Here is a 19,301-nt window from a genome sequence, read left to right as displayed (position 1 = left end):
CACAGGATCGACGCATTGTAACGTCACACGCATCTCATCCCGAGCCTCGAGTCGTTGCTAAAGCGAACTGATCGTATAAGTCATTTCTAATCTCTACTCTTAATCGCTCTGCAATTATTTTGAGACGATTCTCCATGTTTAATAATTATGTATTTTCATACAGAAGCATACTCGTTCAAATAAAATGCTGTACATAAATCTTGAACATTTACGATTGAAAAAAATAATAATTTTACTTGATTGATTTTACCAGAAAGAAAACTTTGTTTAAAATCATTCGTTTGTCAATTAAGGCAATTAGAATATTTGAGAAGGAACGATATTCGTGTTTAATTGAAATTTATAAAGATAATTTATGATAAATTTGTATATCTCAAATATTTGTTTTTGTCATCGAGAATATTTTTATCTCGTAAAACAAATTATACAATTAGCAGATTGCGCCGTCTGCGCGCTACAGTCGATGACCGCCACTTTACATGTGCAAAGGGCAAAACGCTTAACTCTCGGTCGTTTTACTCCACGAAGCTTATCAGGATCAGAGTAGCGTGTACATATATGCGTGTGATCTGCGTGGCGAAAAAAACGCGAGAAGTGGAAATGATGCAGAGCGAGGTGATGTATGGACGCGTGTCTCCAGCACATTCTCAAAGAGTTGCTATTTATACTCCTGACTGCATGAGCTGAAAGAACGGCCGAGGAGCGGGTTCCTCAATATGGCAGCAGGTAGGCCGCGCGCAGTGATTCAGAGCCGATTTTTCCAGCTGGACCAGACAGTGGCTCTATTCTCCGTCTGCCGTTCTGCCCGCTGAGTGCCCGCCAGGAGCGACCGCGGTCGCTCCACCTTCCTTCGCGCTTTCGTTCTCGCTCCCTTCCTCCCTCCTCTCGCCTTCGTTGACGGTTCACTTGCGCGAGAAATCCCAGATCGCGTATCCCATCGTCACTTTGTCGGTCGTTTTTCGCGAGTGTCTCTTTGAAAATGCGATTCATCGACCTCGCTTAAGACATTTGACTAATTATTTCGCGGTCGTATTTTTTTATCGCATTTTGAAATTATTCAAGCTTCGATATAGCAATAATTTAACCGATTTCTGAAATTTCAGAAACTTTATTAAAATTTACTTTTCTTTATTGTCTAACGAATTCTTGTCTCAAAAATTCTTAGGAAACTAAATTAATATAATAAAGATCATTACAATAAATCTTTTAGTTATAATAATATAATTTCATAATCAATTAAAGAATAGAAAGCAGTTTTTTACGAAAATTTTTAATTATTTTATTATTTATTTTTTTTTTATATAAAATAATATGCATGCTCTCTATTGATGATACAATTTAACTCGAGTACCGTTAGCTCATCAAATAAATTACCGTGAAAATGTGAACGTTTATCGACATGACGAGTTAATGATAATCAATACTGGCGATCGGCAAGCCAACCGCGTAGACTTCGTAGGCGTAAGGCACCTCAATTAACATTGGAATGGCATCAGCGTAGATCTTACGTAGGCGCTTGATACGCCAGACACGTATCCGTTAACACGTTTCGCAGTCGTCGTAACAAGTGGTGTCCCTTCGATCCACGACCTGCGATCGAAGTTCATTCTTGATTCGAATTTTTGTGCGTCCGCCTTTCGATATACGGAGACGCTCCCGACATATTTTATTTCACCATTTGCATCTCATTGAACAAATCAAGCATAACAACGCGCAAATATTTCATGACAATCACGTATTTTGTCAAAGAAAATTTATAACGTGTTAGTAATCGCGACTGAAAATTCAACGACTTTCTGACCCACGAAAATAACCTGGCTATAAATACGCATTTATATATAGGCTATAAGTTATGTGCCTTATTGTTACATTTCTATATGCAAGATGTCCTACGCAAAAATTACCTTATTGATTTCATCGATCGAAAACTAGATAATTAGCATTAATTACAATTCCCACACTTTTTTTGTACGTCCCTCTCGCACGATTCGCTCGCTGTAGAAATTACGCGCGAGATCCTCCGGCGACAAGATTTTCCCAAGAAAACATCTCGCTCCCTTCTCACTCGAACGTGTTCCCGGCGTTTCACCGGATCTTGGACTCCCGTCGACGCCCCGCGCCGTACCCATCTAGACCCCCGGCCGACGCGCGGCGAGCGAGCTTTCCGCCGGAGCGGATCTGCGGAAAAATCGCTTGCGCGGCTCGGGAGAGGAGGATATCCGATCGCTTCGCGGGATCGTTTGCGGACCGCTTACACCGACAGATGGGATTATCTGATCTTGAATCTAGCCGGGATGGCTCTGGCGCGTATAATTGCCATCGTCGGGCGAACGAGCGTAGCCTGGTGAGCGCGCTAGAGAGAGGGCCCTCTTCTCCTCTCCTCCTCCTCCTCCTTTTCCTCTTCCTCTCCTTCCTTCTCCTCCAGTATCTACGGCTCTTGTCGACTGCCTGGCTAGTTGGCTGGGCCCCGCGCTGGACCCCGCGCTAGCTAGTTCGTCTGCGCCGCGGCGGCCGACGTTCCTTCTCGTTCGTTCAACAGCCGTTCGTTGCTGCCGCTCTTCTGCCGTCGTGCCGGTCGCTGCCTCTCTAGTCGGCTCGTTCGCCACCGGAGTCAAGGCTGTGAACCGGGAATGTGCGTGCAACTATGCTACCTGGACCTTTTATTCCTCCTGATATCCACCGCCGCCGCCGCCGCCACCGCCCGCCGTCGCCTTCTCTTAAACGTGGCTTATACGCCTTTAGTCGGCATCGGCTATGTCTAGCAATACGTTCGTATGAATCTACGTCGCGCGCGCGTCTTCTCTTTCCCTCTTTCTCTCTTCTCTCTTCTCTCTCTCTCTCTCTCTCTCTCTCTCTCTCTCTCTCTCTCTGGACCCCAGAGATTCCGGTCGAACTCTCTCCCAGTCAACTCCCTCAGTCCAGCTCCCTCTTTCTCTTTCTTCTCCTCGTCTTCCTCCTCTTTGATAACGATCTTCCGGTGAGAGAGAGAGAGAGAGAGAGAGAGAGAGCACGACGTGCGTTCTTTTACAAACCCCCTGGCACCTGTCCACCCAAGTAGATAATAACGCCGCTACGAACCCTGCGCCGTGCAGCCTGATTGCCTGACTGTTACCTACCTACCTACCTACCAACCTACCTACCTACCCACCCATCTTTCTCTCTCTCTCTCATTTCCGTTGTTAGATTTTCCACATCTTTCTTTATCTCACTCTCCATCTATATTACCTATTAATCGCTTATTGACTTAACGTTAGAGCAAATTCGCTATAGCAATCTTTTTCAAAGTTCGATTACGAGAGCATCTCCCGCGGTAATTCCTTTCGCTATTGCTCTCAAATCACTTACTTATGATTCAATAGGTGATACGATTTCGATCTTAATTTACTTAATCCCTTTTTATTACTCATCCAATGGCGTAATGCACGAATCTCTTCTTTATCAATCCAGTTCTATCTCCCGTTGCATTTACAAGCAGGAGATTTTATCCCACCGTAATAAACCGTCTTTCTCCTTCTGTTTCATTCGTCTAATCTCTATCGCGAATCGATATTTACTTCTATTCATGTCCGAGAGAGTCGCCGGGAGCGTGGTTTCTCAGCAATACGACGACGGTTGGGCAACCGCTTCATTGTCTTGCGCGAGAGCCAAGTGGCTCTTTCTATCACGTTGCGTGGGTCGTTCTCGCAAGGACTCGGCCGTCGTAATAAATAATAACGGGAACGCGAATTAATCACGACATTCACAGGCGCCTTCCGTGGCCGTGTATTCCTTGTAATTATGACGAGAGCTCATTAGATGCTTTCTAAACAAATTTCACTTACTTTATACTTCATGTCTTTATATGTATGAGTGTTATTAAATTTTTGATCGAACTGGCATTTCATGATATGTTTTTCTGTTACAGGCATGAGAAGTTGTCGAGAGTGTCGCAGTTAACGGAGATTTGGGTACGTGATTGATTGTATTGTATTTTATCACATACTCTAATTCATTACGCATTAGTTAAGTAAAATAGTAACGTATATTATTATTCTCGTTGTGAGAAGCAAAATGTTTTGTTATAGTACTTGGTATAGAACTTTGCTGTATGTAACATTCGTTTTTATTACTGTGAGAAAAATCCAAAATGTGTTTTTCGTGCCAAAATAATTAAGAGAATAATTTAGTGTTAATTATTTTCCAAAATACTTTTCATTTATTAAAAAAATATTTTACGAGCAGGTTCTTTGTGGAGTTTAGTTTCTCTAAAATCTTTAATTTTAGTTCATTACTTTAAGGAAAGAACTTAATTACATTGGAGCGCGCAATATAATGTTTAGAACTGTGTGCGCACACAACGTTTGGCTAAATACCACGACGCTTTGATTGCATATCGCGCCGGCAAACTCGGACTGTCAAGCGACAGTCGACCACCGCGAGAAAATCAATCAAGGGGATGGCAAGTATTTGTCATCATCATACCATCACCGGGCCTGTCCCTTCTCTTTCGTGAACATAAATTAAATGTCTATTAAGGCTATAGTTATGTAATTTTGGAAAGGGAAATTAAACTTCACGAACAATTAAAAATGATACGTATAAGAAACATCTTCTGATGTTATTTTATTTTTACAAAACAGCGTAAAGATTACCAAAATAAATTAGAAATATTGTTGATTTTTTTTTATAGTAATTAATAATATCAGTTAATTGACTTGATAATTGAATTTATAAGAATATTATTATTATATTATCGTTGCTATATAATATTTATACAAGTACAATTAAAATTTATAATTTTGACCATTGCGGCTGGTTTACATATAATTTTACAATTGTTTACAATGCGAAAGATTAATGTCTAGGGAAGAAATAGCTGATAGCAGTTTTTAATACAATACTAGACTTGACTATAAATCATCCTTACGCATAAGTTGACACGCCTCAGGCAACTTAATCGCTTTGATATTTGTCACTATCCGCGGTGTGACGGAATTGAAACGTTCGCATTAATCATTAAATCGGCTTCCCAACGGCCGCGGAACATATTGTATGTATTGAAGTAGTCGTCTTGGTCGAATACTTTGATGATTGACGTGTGCTTGACCTTCTCGAGAAGCGAGAATCGCCGCGATCGGGGCTCCGCGTGAATTATCCTCTTTGTCGTCCGTTGACAAACGCGTGCCATGAGGAGAGATCTCAGAATAGCGTGGCCTCGACAAAAAGGCCCCCCCCTTTCCTTACCACTGTTTTATGCGACTTTTTGTCGCGTTTCATTTTGTACGACGTTTTTGTCCCGCGTGTACGTGATCGTACTAAATTACTCGACCGATGATCAGTGAACTTTGTGCTGCCGCTAAATCGTTAACACGTGTCCCCCTGATTATACCGTTAAGATAATATCGATTATCGCCTTCGAAATCTTCTTGCGAACTGTAGAACGCATGTCTATCACTATTGAGTTTTAATGAAACTAAATAACGTACGGATCGAATTCATTGAACTCGAATTCTACGCAATTATGGGTTTACAGCTTCTCTTAATGATTGATTCGAGGATCGCGAATACTTCACTTCTATAAATTATCGTGTCGAAGGCAATCCCCATAATTTTTCAAATTACTCTAATGCTAGCATTTTTTACATGAGTATTAATCTTCAATTAGAATATGATTTGGTAATCTAATCAAAATTCTTCGATTATCTCTAGAGATGATTTTATATACATATATCAGATAAATATTATATTAATTACAACGTATACACACACATGAACAGTTCTCATTTCTGGACCGCTAGTGATCGAAAAAAAAACTGAAGAAATGCTCAAGTTAAAATATGCGAACGCATTCGCACGTGAAAAGGATTAATCGTTCTTCTTTAAAATGTCAATCACGTCGCGCGACATGATCTCGTTACGCCCAACCTCACCGAAATGTGTCGTTATTATTTTGTGGGGAAAAAACGCGGAACGCGGAACCGGCCGGTCACGGACAGCGCGAATACCCAGAAACCATATAATCCACGTGACGTTCGGTTCGCGGACACCCTTAATGGTATATATCCTTGCGATCGCGCGCCACGATCCTGTGCGTCCCGGAAAGAGAAGTCAGAGAAGATCAGAGTGGCCGCGTACGCGCGGTGAGAGATGAGAAAGAGAGGGCTAAGCGAGTCCGGATAAAAAGCGTCAAGGTCTCCGCTGTGCTGTGTACGAACGTCAAGAACCATTGGGCCTGGGTGCATAACCGTTAACGAGCGTTGCTCTACCAACGGAAAGTGTCTCCTTTTACTACCGATTATGAGTAATTCTTTTGTTCTTGTAAACCGTTTTTATTTTAACATAATTCGTATGCAGCATAAAGAATTATATCACAGTAACCGACGAAATAATGATCATTAATGCAGTTATGCATTTATGCTATTATCTTAGCGATTTTTTGTACTAATCTATGTTAATTGGAATAATTATTTCTCTAGTAATATTTAAGCAAAAAGAGTAGTATTGAATGAAATTGCAATTAATAAATACACAATAATAATTAACATTTTAAGTTCAATCTTCAACGCTTCGATATGCTAATCTCACCATTAAATATGATTTCAAAGGGCAATTAATGTCGCGTCCTGAATTACCGGTTCGTTTTGCAAAACTCTCCCATTTAGCCAATTACACTCATTAGATCTCTCGGTGCACGGTGACGCAATTCGTACCGGACGCCTCTTCGTTAATTATCCGCGGCTATGCTATTACGGGTTTTATAAGATCGATTCGGGAAAGTTGCCGCGTCTGGTTTTCTCGCGGACACGTAAGTCTCTCTAATCTAGTTCGTGCCAGATCGACTTCCTCGTCCGCCGCGACTCCCGCGGGGACCGTTTCTTGGGGAGCGGCGCAGCTTCGCGACTGCCGCTGTCGCTACCGATCGACGACCGTACGTTTCGAATCGGCGAGTTAAACCCGAGTGACATTCGTCTCTACGTTGCGTAACCCGCGGCAATCATATCCGGAAGGTAACCGCCGGTTACTCACCCAGTCGTATATATATGTACACTTTCACTGTCGCGGATTCCTTTCGTCCCGCGCTATCAAACATACGCTATTCTTCTCCTCCTCTGTCTTTCCTCCTTCACCGAGAGTCAGCGGGGTCGACGATTGTATCACTTAACTCTGCCAATCGATCCATTAATCGGAACAGGTGCCCGGCAAAGATTTAATGCCATCCTCTCGAGCGATCGATAACCCTCGCGGCTCGTAACGTGACGTAAGTTTCGTGGTTCAAGCCGGTCGGTCGTCCATTCAGCGACGTGAGTGTGTAATGAAGCGTTAACACGTGGCTATACGCGTAATTGATTATTATTGTACAGAGAATCCACTGTTTCTTGACGCTCGCGGAGAATCGGATATTACGTAACAAAACGCGATCCGGACGATACAAAAAATTGCGCGCGTAATTTCAGCGAGGCAAATGCGGATCATGTTGAAAGTGATATTACGGATCTGATAGATAGTCGAGAGCCACAGAAATTGATTGCCGCTGTACGGCTGCGGCGTTCTCTACTTCGAGTGCACGGTGCAACCACCAATTTGGTTGTTCCACAACTTAAATTGGATATCTCTATGAAATGGAATTCTCCTGCATAGATAGACCCGTGCGAACGAAAGAATAGCGCTGTTCTATCGATGTCGGGAATGACATCACGATTTCGGGCAACATTGTTAGATCGACAATACCGTTAATACGATCACGACCGCTGGGTCAAATCGCTGGCAGCGTGACTACGAGAGATCTCATTAGCAAATTCAATAATATGCGTAGAAATAGAGAGAGAGAGAGAGAGAGAGAGAGAGAGAGAGAGAGAGAGAGAGAGAATCGGGGGGCGTACTTGTTCTATTGTACATTATTCAATGTAGAGTGATAAATGGAAATAGACTTAAGCCGCTTTGCAAATGCGGATTTTCGAGCTCGTATGCCGACGATACTAATCTACGACGTGACGTTTGACGAATCCGAGATGAACCCGGGATAGAAAGAGAGAAAGACGTCCCCAAAGAGAGGACGGTAGAAGGACGGAATAATCGTGCCGGTAAGAAATCGTGACGCGCACCGGAGAGAAAGGAGGATCCTACAACGGGTAGAGACCTTTAAGATCGCAAGGAGCAAAGGTATATTACATCCATACAGCCTACATAGCGTACACTTGCGTGTTTGACCCGCTGTCCCAAGAAATTGTTTCGAGAAGATTTTAGACGGTAGTTCGGAATCGTGTGTGATACAAACGAAGTGAAATCGTTGTTTACCCATCGACGGCCATCGAAATATGGCATTACACACTAGCGAATTCTTATATCTCTATTTTAAAAAAACGAATATATAACTTATCGAAGCTTTCTATTAGAAAAACCAGAATTTCTTTACTAAAGTTAAAAATCTTATCATTAAATAATAACTATGTAAGAATTAAATTAAGTTATATTAAAAACGTTAAAATTAATTAAAATAGGATACTTCACAATTATCATAATCGGGCTATGTGAACTTATCGCATCAAAATTAAAATAAAATTAAGCCATTAGAATCGGATCCGAAAGATGTCTTGCATGATATTTAAATGCATATTAAAGCTGGGATAAAACTCGAACCATCGCGGGTATAGAAAGTTGAAAGTCTTATTTTGTATCATAATAATTATATTTATATGTATATTTATGTCACGATGGATACGTAGTTAATGTTTGCAATCAGTGATAGAACGGTTGACTGCGCATGTCGTCTCGTTAATCGCGAAAATGCGCGCAAACCATTGCAACGGGTATATAAAATCACCCGGCCACTTTCGCCGATCCGACATCAGCCAGGCGCAGAAATATCAGGCGCGTGCTCCACAATTTCCTCGACACTGTCTGCAACACACAGGTTACGCTCGCGGTTGCACGAACTGGGTCAATTTGATTGACGGGCATGTTCTCGTGCGGCAATTCTTAGAGTGGACGCACTTTTAGCGGAAGACAAAGTAAAAATGTTCATTTTTTTATCAAGAAGGAAATCTTTGAGCATCTATGCATAAAGTATTTTACTATCGTATTGACCAAGTATTGATTTTTCTTCAATTAATCAATATCGTATAATAATTCGAATCCTCCCCTTCTTTCCTCAATTTGAAAATAAAATATTGACGAGAAAGTGAAAAAAGATTTGTTGAATAAAATTACAATATTTCTGTTTATAATATTATGCCTAAGATAATATTGTGATAACAAACTATCGCTTTAAAATAATAAATGTTAAATAATTTATAATACTTATTTAAAATTTATTATGATATTTTTTAATTTTTGACGATGCTGAGTCACAAATAAAAATAAAGTTTTAATAAAATATCAATAGAACCACACGTCATTGGCGGTGATTATTCCACCATCAGGGAACACATAAGGAATGCCGGAACAGGTCCAACGTGAACGTTAGGCCGCAGGACTTAGCGAAATTTCACAACAGAGCCTAGGCGCGCTTTCAATTAGCCGTCCGGTCATCATTATCCTCGGAAAGTGCCTCATCTTCCTGCTTGTTACGTGTGTCGGCTTAGAATTGTAATCTGAGAGATCCTCTGCCAAAGATCATGGTAATTTGTAATAATTAGAGTCATTCTTCCCCTCTCTTTCTTTTTCTGTTTCGCCCTCTTCTCTTCCTTTTCCCTTCTCTTTTTCTCTCTCTCTCTCTCTCTCTCTCTCTCTCTCTCTCTCTCTCTCTCTCTCTCTCTCTCTCTCTCTCTCTCTCTCTTACTTGTGTTGCTCTTCACTCACTCCTTTTTTCTCATTTCTTCTTTTCCGTTCTGGTCACGCCGGCTCATACAGTGCCGACACTTTCCTCTCAAGCGTGCACTAATATTACCGGCAAAATGGTGGGCAAGAAAAAGAGAGTGTACTTAGATCCTCTATCATTTGCCCGCCACGGCATTACGCGTTTACTCGAACGATGGTACGATGCGAGACGCGAAATGAGAACGAGAACTTCTCCAAAATTTTGTATCGTAACAAGAAACTGAGCGTTCTGAGCATTTTCGTCCGACACTGCTAACAGTAGTGAATTAAAAAGTAATCTTTAATTATGATGAGATTGACACGTTTAAAACAGAATATTTAAAAACTGTGCAAGAAATGATTAGGCAGGTAATTGTATTGCGTTAGAATTACTATTAAAAAATAACTATTAAATAATAATTAGATATATAAAAATTTAATTTCTAAAAAAAAATTGAAAATAAATTTGTCCTTCTAAGAAATTTACACATAAGATCTGAAAATTTTAACAGAAATATTCACATGCACATTCAAATAAATAAATAAATAATTTAACACACATACGCTTGCCCAAATAGCGTACAATACGAACTACGAATTACAAAGCGACGATCGACAAACTCGATGTATCATCAATCTGCACACAAAGGTGCACTTCCAATCGCTAATAGATATAATGACGCACTCTCGCCGCTCAGCCGGTGCCGATGACAACGGATTTACGCAGACGGATGCACGTCGCGCGGTATAGAATAGCAAGAGAGTGACCAGACAAATTAAGTGTTGCCCCCGACAACGGGGCTGAAACACGCGTCCGCACTAGAATTACATTCCCAGATACGGATCTACATGGGATTTGAATAATGTACGTATTCTCCTCTCCCGCTCTATACCCTTTCCCTCTTTATCCCCCGAGCCGGGAATAACCAGTCCTCTAAGCAAAGAAGCATACTGTCGCGGGCACCGGTCAGGAAAGGGAGCCAGGAGATGTTGCACGTTCCGGAATACCTCTCGGTCGTTTTGGCACGTTCTCCGCGACCTCGTCTAAACAATTTAAAAGCCAGCGGAGATCGGAGAACGGATAACGGAGGTAAACGACGATGATCTCTCGGCACAATGAGAAACAGAGATAGAGGAAGGGAAAGAGAGAGAGAGAGGGAAAAGGAGAGGAGAGAAGAGTAAGAGAGCTTCTTGGAATGATCTTTAATACGTTATACGCTAATGAGGCAACGCTGTACAGGAAACGCGCGGCGAGCGTCTCCGGCCAAGGAAGGTTCGTTTGCCTCTCTCGTCGGCGATCATTAATCCTCGGATGACCTTCGCGAATTTTAAAACGGTACGCCGGGCGCGCGAGATGCATTTTCGTAACGTCTTCATTGTCGGGGATCAAGCAAACGACCGCGCTCCGGTCATGACGGCTTACAAAATTCCAGCGGCCGCCGACACCCAATTAAACATATCGCGGCGAGGTCGGTTAACCGCGACCGACGGTTCGCCCGTCGTGACATCGCAAAAAACGCTGTGTCGAAATCGTCGACTAGGCTATCTCAAAGATCGAAGATCTGTCATTGGATATGCGAAACCGTTGGATCCATGGAAATATTTTTTTTTCACAGTGTAGTTCTCAAATCAATTAAACACATACATATAATATACATGCAGTGTCTCCCTTTCCTTTTTTTTATTTTTTATTCTCTCTCTTTTCAGAGAACTATATCTCGGGGAGTTTTAAATATAGATATAGCGGAAGATTGCTGCTCTATTAATTTAAGTGTTTTATTGCTCAGTTTTTTATTTCGTTGAAAATAAAATATGCGAGATGCGCGATTACAAGATCGAAATCGGGGGATCAAGCGGAGACTTGAAACTGCGGAAAGTTTGAAATATCACACAGAAGATTGCGCGTGAAGATACGTGCGCGATCATCGATGTTCGTCCCCCATCAATGCATTCCAGGAGATCGAGATCGAGAATCGCCCGATGGAAACGGGAAATTGTGCGGAAAGTTGGCAATTACAACACCGCGTGCGTAGAATCGCGCGCGCAGCAGCGGCGATAATGATAACGATCCGCCGACGATCGTTGCGGGAAACAGCGAATCGATCGTCGGACAGGTGTGACTCGCGAGCGTTTCGAGGGGCATACTTATCAATGTGGATTCGAGCTCGTTGATTAACGCTAGGTATCGAGAGCACGTAAAATTGCTAGTGAGTGAGTGGCAAAAGGAGCAATAGGTTGATTCGCGTTGGCCTTGCGTTTTTTTTTCTGCAAGGCCCCCTCGAATGCAGAATTTAACGCTAAATACGGTTGTACCGGCTCGCACCCGGGATGGGGAGGGAGAGGAGAAAAAAGGTAAGCCGAAGGTAAGGAAAGCGGAAAGAGAGGAATGAAGGAGAGGAGGGAAAGAAGAGCGCTGACTGTATAGCGGGACGAGGGGAGAGAGAAAAGGAAGAGGGTTCGACGTGAGGAAATAGGGGATGGGCCCCTGGCCGTAACATTACAGTGGAGCCCGCTGAGTGAGATATTACCGCCGTCGTAACCTCTAATAACTACACAGAGCCCTTTATAACGCCTTCCAGTGCTTCATTGTACCACAGTGGCAAGGCTCTCTCCCGTTGTCTCGTACGTGACGTAGGTAAGGCCCAGGGTCCAGAGGAGAGAGGTCCGCGCTCTCGGACGCGGCAGCCTTACCATTACTGTTTCGCACCAACCGCGCCCATCGTGGCATCCGAGAAGAAGCCAAACGGGAGGGTGGCTGGATGGCGAGAGGGAGGCCGGGTGGAAAGGGCTTACGAGATCGGGTGCAGATCGGCGGGAAGGAAGCGTGTCGAAATTGGCGTGAAAACGAATCGCTATTCCGTGTACGAGAGAGCTCCACTACGCGCGCTCGGGTCACGCCGGAATTTAATTGGCTTCTGATTTGTGCCGAACGTCTGGTCGGCTTCCCCTTCGTTCTTTACTGCCGCTCGTATAGCGAGCGCTAATCGTCCCGATAGCCTTCGGTTGTTCTCCCTCCGAGTCTTCTCTCCCGCATGCACGCATTCAATTTCGCGTCTCCACTGTGCAGTTTTATCGTCGTTTAACGCGATGTAATTGAAATTGCGAAATTCCATGTCCACTTACCGCGCGGCAGCGACGAGCCTGTCTCTTCGCGCCTTCGTGGGAAGTGGGAATATAATATCTATTATAGCACTGAGACATTGATTTACACAGCGACTGTATTAGATAAGTATATAATATGAGCAAAATAAACTATATTAGAGAAAGGATGGATGATTTAATAGAAACGTATCTGGAAAATGTTGTAGCAGAAATGATACACGAGTATATAATATGTGTATATCTCTCTCTTATTTTCAAAGGTAAACCTGTATTTATGATCGAATGCGGTAAATGGCTATAAACGTGGCTCTTAATACAAGCTGCTTCACACGTTTAAAGTATAGAATACCTTAACTATCGTTGAGATAAGAAGGAAGAAACAAAGGGGTTCAAAATATTTTAAGAAATATAAAAATTGTGTGTTCCCGTATATTTCTTTTCACAGGAGCTTATATAAGTAAAAATGCAGAACACAATGATATAGATAAACGAAAATGCATAAACTCATTTTTATAACTGGTTTCATAATTGCAGATTATTATCTGAAAGGACTGAATCTATGTCAATAATATAAAATAATATAAAATACTTGCAAAAATGTTTTAAAAATAGATGTTATGTTTCTGAAAAGACAAGTTAAAGCATGTCCGAATCGTAAAAGTATAAGTAGTGATATCTGCGTTAGACGCTACATCCGTGCGCTCAGCTCTCGCGCGTTATTAATTCTTCGCCGAGCCCAGGGAAGAAAGATAAACGTGATTTAAAAATAATCGGGAAGTCCATGTAGTCCATATGTATTGTTGACATTTAATTACCTTTAGATATGTAACTACCGCGAACTCCTCGCGTGATTTTATTACCTACCGCGACTCAGGTGCGCATCCTGCATAGAGGAACACCGGGATGCGCGCGTCTCGGTTCCAACGGCGGCAGTAACATTTCCTTCTCCTTTTCCCCCTTTGGGTTTCCGCGTCCTCCTTTCTTCGTATGTTGAAGTCGAGGTCCCTCCTCGAATAACGCCCGCGGCGGCGTCACGAGTGCTTATCCACTTTGTTTCTTTTATCGGGGCTCGCCTTCCGTGCGATGAAATTGATATTCCAGGACTTGTAAGAGAGGCGATTTATATACCGGAAGCGTATGGTAGAACTTACGTCGATCGTACGATGATAACACGGACATTCTTAGATCATATGGACATTCTAATTTGTCGACAATTGAGAAAATCGCTCTAACGGCGCGATCGCGCGCAATAAAATAGATGTAATTGAATAGTTCCACAGGCAATCTAAACCGGCGTACTCATCGCGTCGTAAGTAAGATAAATGGTATAAGAGCCGCGAGTCGATGATTTACAAAGTAACTTGTGCTTCCGAGAATTTAAATATTTCATTTTTCTCTTCCTTGCACTGACGCATTCTATCTTTTATTTGAACAACTCAAACTTAATTTTAAAGAAAATCACAAGACTTGTTATAAATATATTTTAATGGATTATAAGATATTATTATGAGATTATATCGACATATAAGAATTACGAATTTATTATAATACAAGTAGAATAAAGTGACAATGAAGTTAGATGATGAATAAACAATATTAAAATTAATAGAAACCATACAAAATCTTTAAACAAATAAAATATTAACAGTTTAGACTGAAATTAGATTCCCAACCACTTTTATTTTATAATATATCAATATGTTGTCAAAATCACGTATCTGGGATCACTATATATCTATTCACAGAAGAAATTGCTCGGAAAGCAATAAAGCGGTTATTCTTATAGACGCGCGTTCGCTTCGTCGTGCAATCGCGGGTGCAATGGAAAAAGGGCATGATAGGGCACCATGTCAAAGCCGGCGTGAAAACGATTCGAGAATCGGCCGCTGGCAGAGCGCAACTCCTTCGGTCACGCCAAAATTTAATTAGCCTCTGATCTACGGTCGCGCCGCGTCGGCGCGCTCTCCTTGTCGCTTTGCGAACGGGCTCTGTCTTGGGTACCCTTCTCGGAGCGCAGCGAACAGAGCGAGTTCTCCGATGGGCGCGGACGTTTCTCTCTTCCGGTTCGGCGTTTCGCGTCGTTGATAAAAGCACCTCGGCCATTACGCGAACGTTCACTTTGTTCCCTTCGTCACGCTCGCCCCGAGCGTCCTGAAATTGATACCAGGATGGCAGGATGACATGCGACTGAAGAAACGCGAAGAGACGCACGCGATACGAAGCGCCGATAGCCGCTGAAACTAGTTGTAGAAACGCCCGGAAGTGAAGGCTCAAAGGTATCATTGATTGAAACTTCGGATGGAAATCTTGAATCCGTGAAATCATCATTATCACGAATAACATGTTCTTTCGTAATTAATCTTGACGCGAATAAGAAGATCTCACGTATGACACATACAAAAAATAGTTTTCTCACTTCAACCCAAGTCATAATTTTAGTTAAACTTATCGCAGTTATGTACTAAACGGGATACACTATACCGATAATGAAACGGTGTATATTTTTTCAAGAAATGTAATCATATCCTTTTAATCTTTACCTTTAATCGTAATTGCATTCAGACATCACAAATATATTTTACTTTACTTTAAAAAATGTAACCCGCATTCAGCGTTAAAAAAACGTTAACGAAAAACTAACACAAGATTCGCAGATTGTCGTTGTTTCGCCGCGATAAATTTATGCCGGATTTGTCATAGACATTACTCGTTCAGTATGTTAGCAGTGCATCCACGGCAATGATGTCGGATCGTTTAACCAACTTATGAAGAAAACCAGCGAGCGTTTCTCGCACGATGCGCCCACAAATGCTCGCTGAAACCACGTATTCCGGCCGATGCGCGGCGGCTTACGGATGTAATGATGTTATTTTCTTGTGGCAGAGAGCGAGAGAAGAGTAACTCCGTTTGCCAGTGCAAAAAAGGGGGGCCCCCACGGCGGTTACATGTCTGTACCACTTCGCATGCCTGCCTTCCTCGACTTTAACCCTCTCCCCCGCATTCCGTATTCTCCGCGACATGCCGTTACCGTAGTCACACACCTGGACGCGATTTGCGACGAGAAACGAAGGGGACGCAGGCCAGCTTCCACCTTGTATACCTTTACGTACTTTCACATTAGATTGAAAATAGAACGAAGTGACTCGCGTTTCTCATCAGCGCGTCTCGTCGACACAGGGTTGGTTAATACGGCACACCTGCGCGTTTTCGCCGCGTTGGCGTAGCAATTAAAGATGTTTCGGAATGTGCAATGCCGCAGGCAGAGGCGTCGTTACAGAAACCCGTGCAACTGAGACTCTTTGCGACAAACATCTTCTAGGCCGTTTCTCGCGGTTACACGCATTCTTGAAACAAGGTGGATCTCGCTCCGACGTTAATCTAGATGCCAGCGTCACGGATGCTCGATGTACACATTCACCCTGAATGCGTTTTTTTAAATACCATTAGAATACCATAAGAATTTTTAAGAAGGAAAATAATTGTTGGAAAACGAATACAACAGTTTCCGAATGATAAAATGTTAAAACTGATCACATTAAATATGCTATTTTTTACATATATATCGCTGATCTCCGAGGTACATATCATGATTCCGATAAGTCCTATTCATTTTTCGCTAATTTTTTTAAAAGTACAATGCAGCTTGTAGAAAACTAAAACGTAATTAATTTTTATCTTTAAATACTAATAAATAGCTTCTAAATTAAAAATAGAAACGTTGCAGGTAAAATATTGTAAATTTTATAAACAATTCTTACATTTAATTAAACGTGTATTATACATTTTAAAGCTACGGAATCCTCGATTAATAAAAATTAATAGTTTCAATTAATCATTTCCGTCACGTTAAAGGATGAAACAGTAGCATTTATAGAACCTTACACAATTTATTATAATTAAAAAATGACATACAGTAATCACGCAATTAGATCGATGTCGTCAATGACCTACTTCAATCGTCTTTTATTTAAAGACCAATGGACCGCGAGGCATCAAAGGCGTTTTTCTCAATCACTGACGCAGCATCCGGCGTCGTTAAAAGGAAATCGGCGATTGGTCAGGGACACCCCGTATGTTTATCGACGGGAGAAGAGATTTCGATCGGCCGCATTACTCGGCATCGGCTCGTAAACTCCTCGAGGACGTAGAAAAAAGCGTCGCGCGATCTCAATGCACCAAGCACACACGGACGGATACACACACACGCATGACCACAATGTCGCCCTTCCTCCGGCGATGTAAATTCATGTGTCGGTGAGTTTAATTTCCATAAGAATAATTTCGCGGCGCATAATGAGCGTCACGCTCGACGGCGTCCGGCTGTGACTCCGTTATTAAATCCTCGGTAGAAAGTGAACCGATAAAGAAATACCGGTCCACCGGTTGCTCGCGGTTAATGTTCCTTATGCAGGATTAGGGGTACTGGAGTATACCCCGTGGGCTTCTGTAAATTTTTCATATATATACACATTGCGGTTGCAATGAAGGCTAGAAAGTTTTTGAAAGCCCCGATCTCTCTTCGGCGCCAATTAAATCGATGTTTATCAATTTTCTTTGACTGTGATGCGTTTATGATGTACACAAAATATTATCTTTCCTACTTCTCATTTCTTTCAAGAAACTCTATCTTGAACTGTAATGATGAATTGCAAAATTGATCTGATAATAATATTTAGACAACGTCATCAACTCTTGAAACTCTCGAAATAGGACTTGATCCTTTCGCTTATGCATGCGTCCAAAAGCCGCATGTAACGCTGAGGCGAAATCCTTGACCTTCTGATGTACATAGTCTAGTATAGTGAAGTCAGCAAAACACACCGCGAGCTACAATCATTTGGCACATAATTCCGAGCGCATTTTTTGCGCTGATACCCGAGAGACTCAATCCCTTCGATTTATAATTTGCGCTCTATATATTCAATCGAGAATAAGTATTGATTTTCAAATACTGCGGAAAACAAACGCGATGGTTCGTGTATTGTTACGTGTTATCATTTACGTATATGAACGAGATAAAGAGAAGAGCAATTACGGTAGACATCTGAAGAGATTTGCAAATTAATATGTTGCAAAAATATAGAAGGCAAAAAAGATAACTTATTTTTTTTTTTACGATGCAGCACATGTATTAGTTTTTTATATGATTAATTAATAACATTGTTTCTTCGTTTAACATTAGAGGTTAAATTGTGCAGATATTGAATCGTTTACTTCTATAACATTATGACAGAGTTATGATCAGGATTGGTATTTCACAGAACTCCGATTTCCGTTCCCGCGCGAGTGCAATAACGGTGTAAATCGACATTTGGCGATCGCGGAACGAGTTCGCAGAGCGAACGGGACGTGGAACGATGAATCGTGGTTGGAGGTCCGGATTTTTGTCTCGGCTCCGACTTGCTGCGGCGGCGAGCCGCGTCAGAGAATCGAACGGTAATGTCGGCGAAGAGGACCGTTTCGCGGATACGGCGCGGCGGCGCGGGCACAACGGGGGTGAGATCGGCGGGGAAAAAAGACACGTATCTTCCAAGTCCGATCGGTACCGCCGGTACCGATGTTCCTCTTACCTTGCCGCGGGGCACACTCGAATCTATAAGCGTCGAGAGAGAGAGAGAGAGAGAGAGAGAGAGAGAGAGAGAGAGAGAGAGAGAGAGCGCTCTCGCGCGGTATCGGGGTATAACGGTGATTGCACGAACTCACGATTTCCATATTTCACCGGCGAGTCAATGGTGTATCCAGTGTTTGATTTACGTAGTCCCGCGACCGCGTGATCGATGAATCTTTTCCACGGCGATTAAACGTAAATTGCGCGCCGACTACGAAATCGTTATCCGATCGATTCCGCCGCGGCGCGAGAATTAATTTGCCTGACAATCCGACGAGCGGCAAAGAGAAAACGAGAGAGAGAGAGGAATCGGTTTAACCGCGGAGAGAATATTCGGCGTCGCCAATTCGGCCTGTCGATCAAAATATTAATCGGCCGATCGAGAAGGACTGTCTTTCAATTATGAGACCCTACTTGACCCTTCTCTTCTTTCGCCGACAAGCCTTTTAGACCAGTCAGTTTATTCCTTCGACGACAACTCCCCTATTGACATTATTAATTGGCCATCGGAATTACGACTAAACACACTTTAATTCTTTCATAAATCCACGATAAATCCACCGCAAATTATTTTGAGATACACACATATATATCTATATATATAAATGACTTAAATAATATAAATATATAGGTCATTAATACAAATAATTATTTGAACTAATCGTATAATTTTTGTTGTGTATTTATTAATGACTTTTTAATAGAGAACGCTCTATATTTCAGAAAAGTGTTTTAAAACAATCCATAAAGAACGAGGGGAGAAAAATAAGATAAAACAGCGACGACTGGGCTCCGCTGGGTCTGCGAGTATCACGGA

The 19,301-nt window shown here is 42.1% G+C and overlaps 1 long non-coding RNA gene across 1 annotated transcript in view; it reads right to left on the bottom strand.

Annotated features, from left to right (window-relative positions):
- The window catches only part of LOC143907731 (uncharacterized), a 201,708-nt gene that overhangs the window by 80,428 nt on the left and 101,979 nt on the right, over window positions 1-19,301 (bottom strand). The window lies entirely within an intron of this gene.

This window comes from Temnothorax americanus, unplaced genomic scaffold (assembly GCF_048541705.1).
Source record: "Temnothorax americanus isolate GAGA-0224 unplaced genomic scaffold, ASM4854170v1 Scaffold87, whole genome shotgun sequence".
Lineage (NCBI taxonomy): Eukaryota > Metazoa > Arthropoda > Insecta > Hymenoptera > Formicidae > Temnothorax > Temnothorax americanus.
This window is presented reverse-complemented; position numbering and strand designations above follow the sequence as displayed.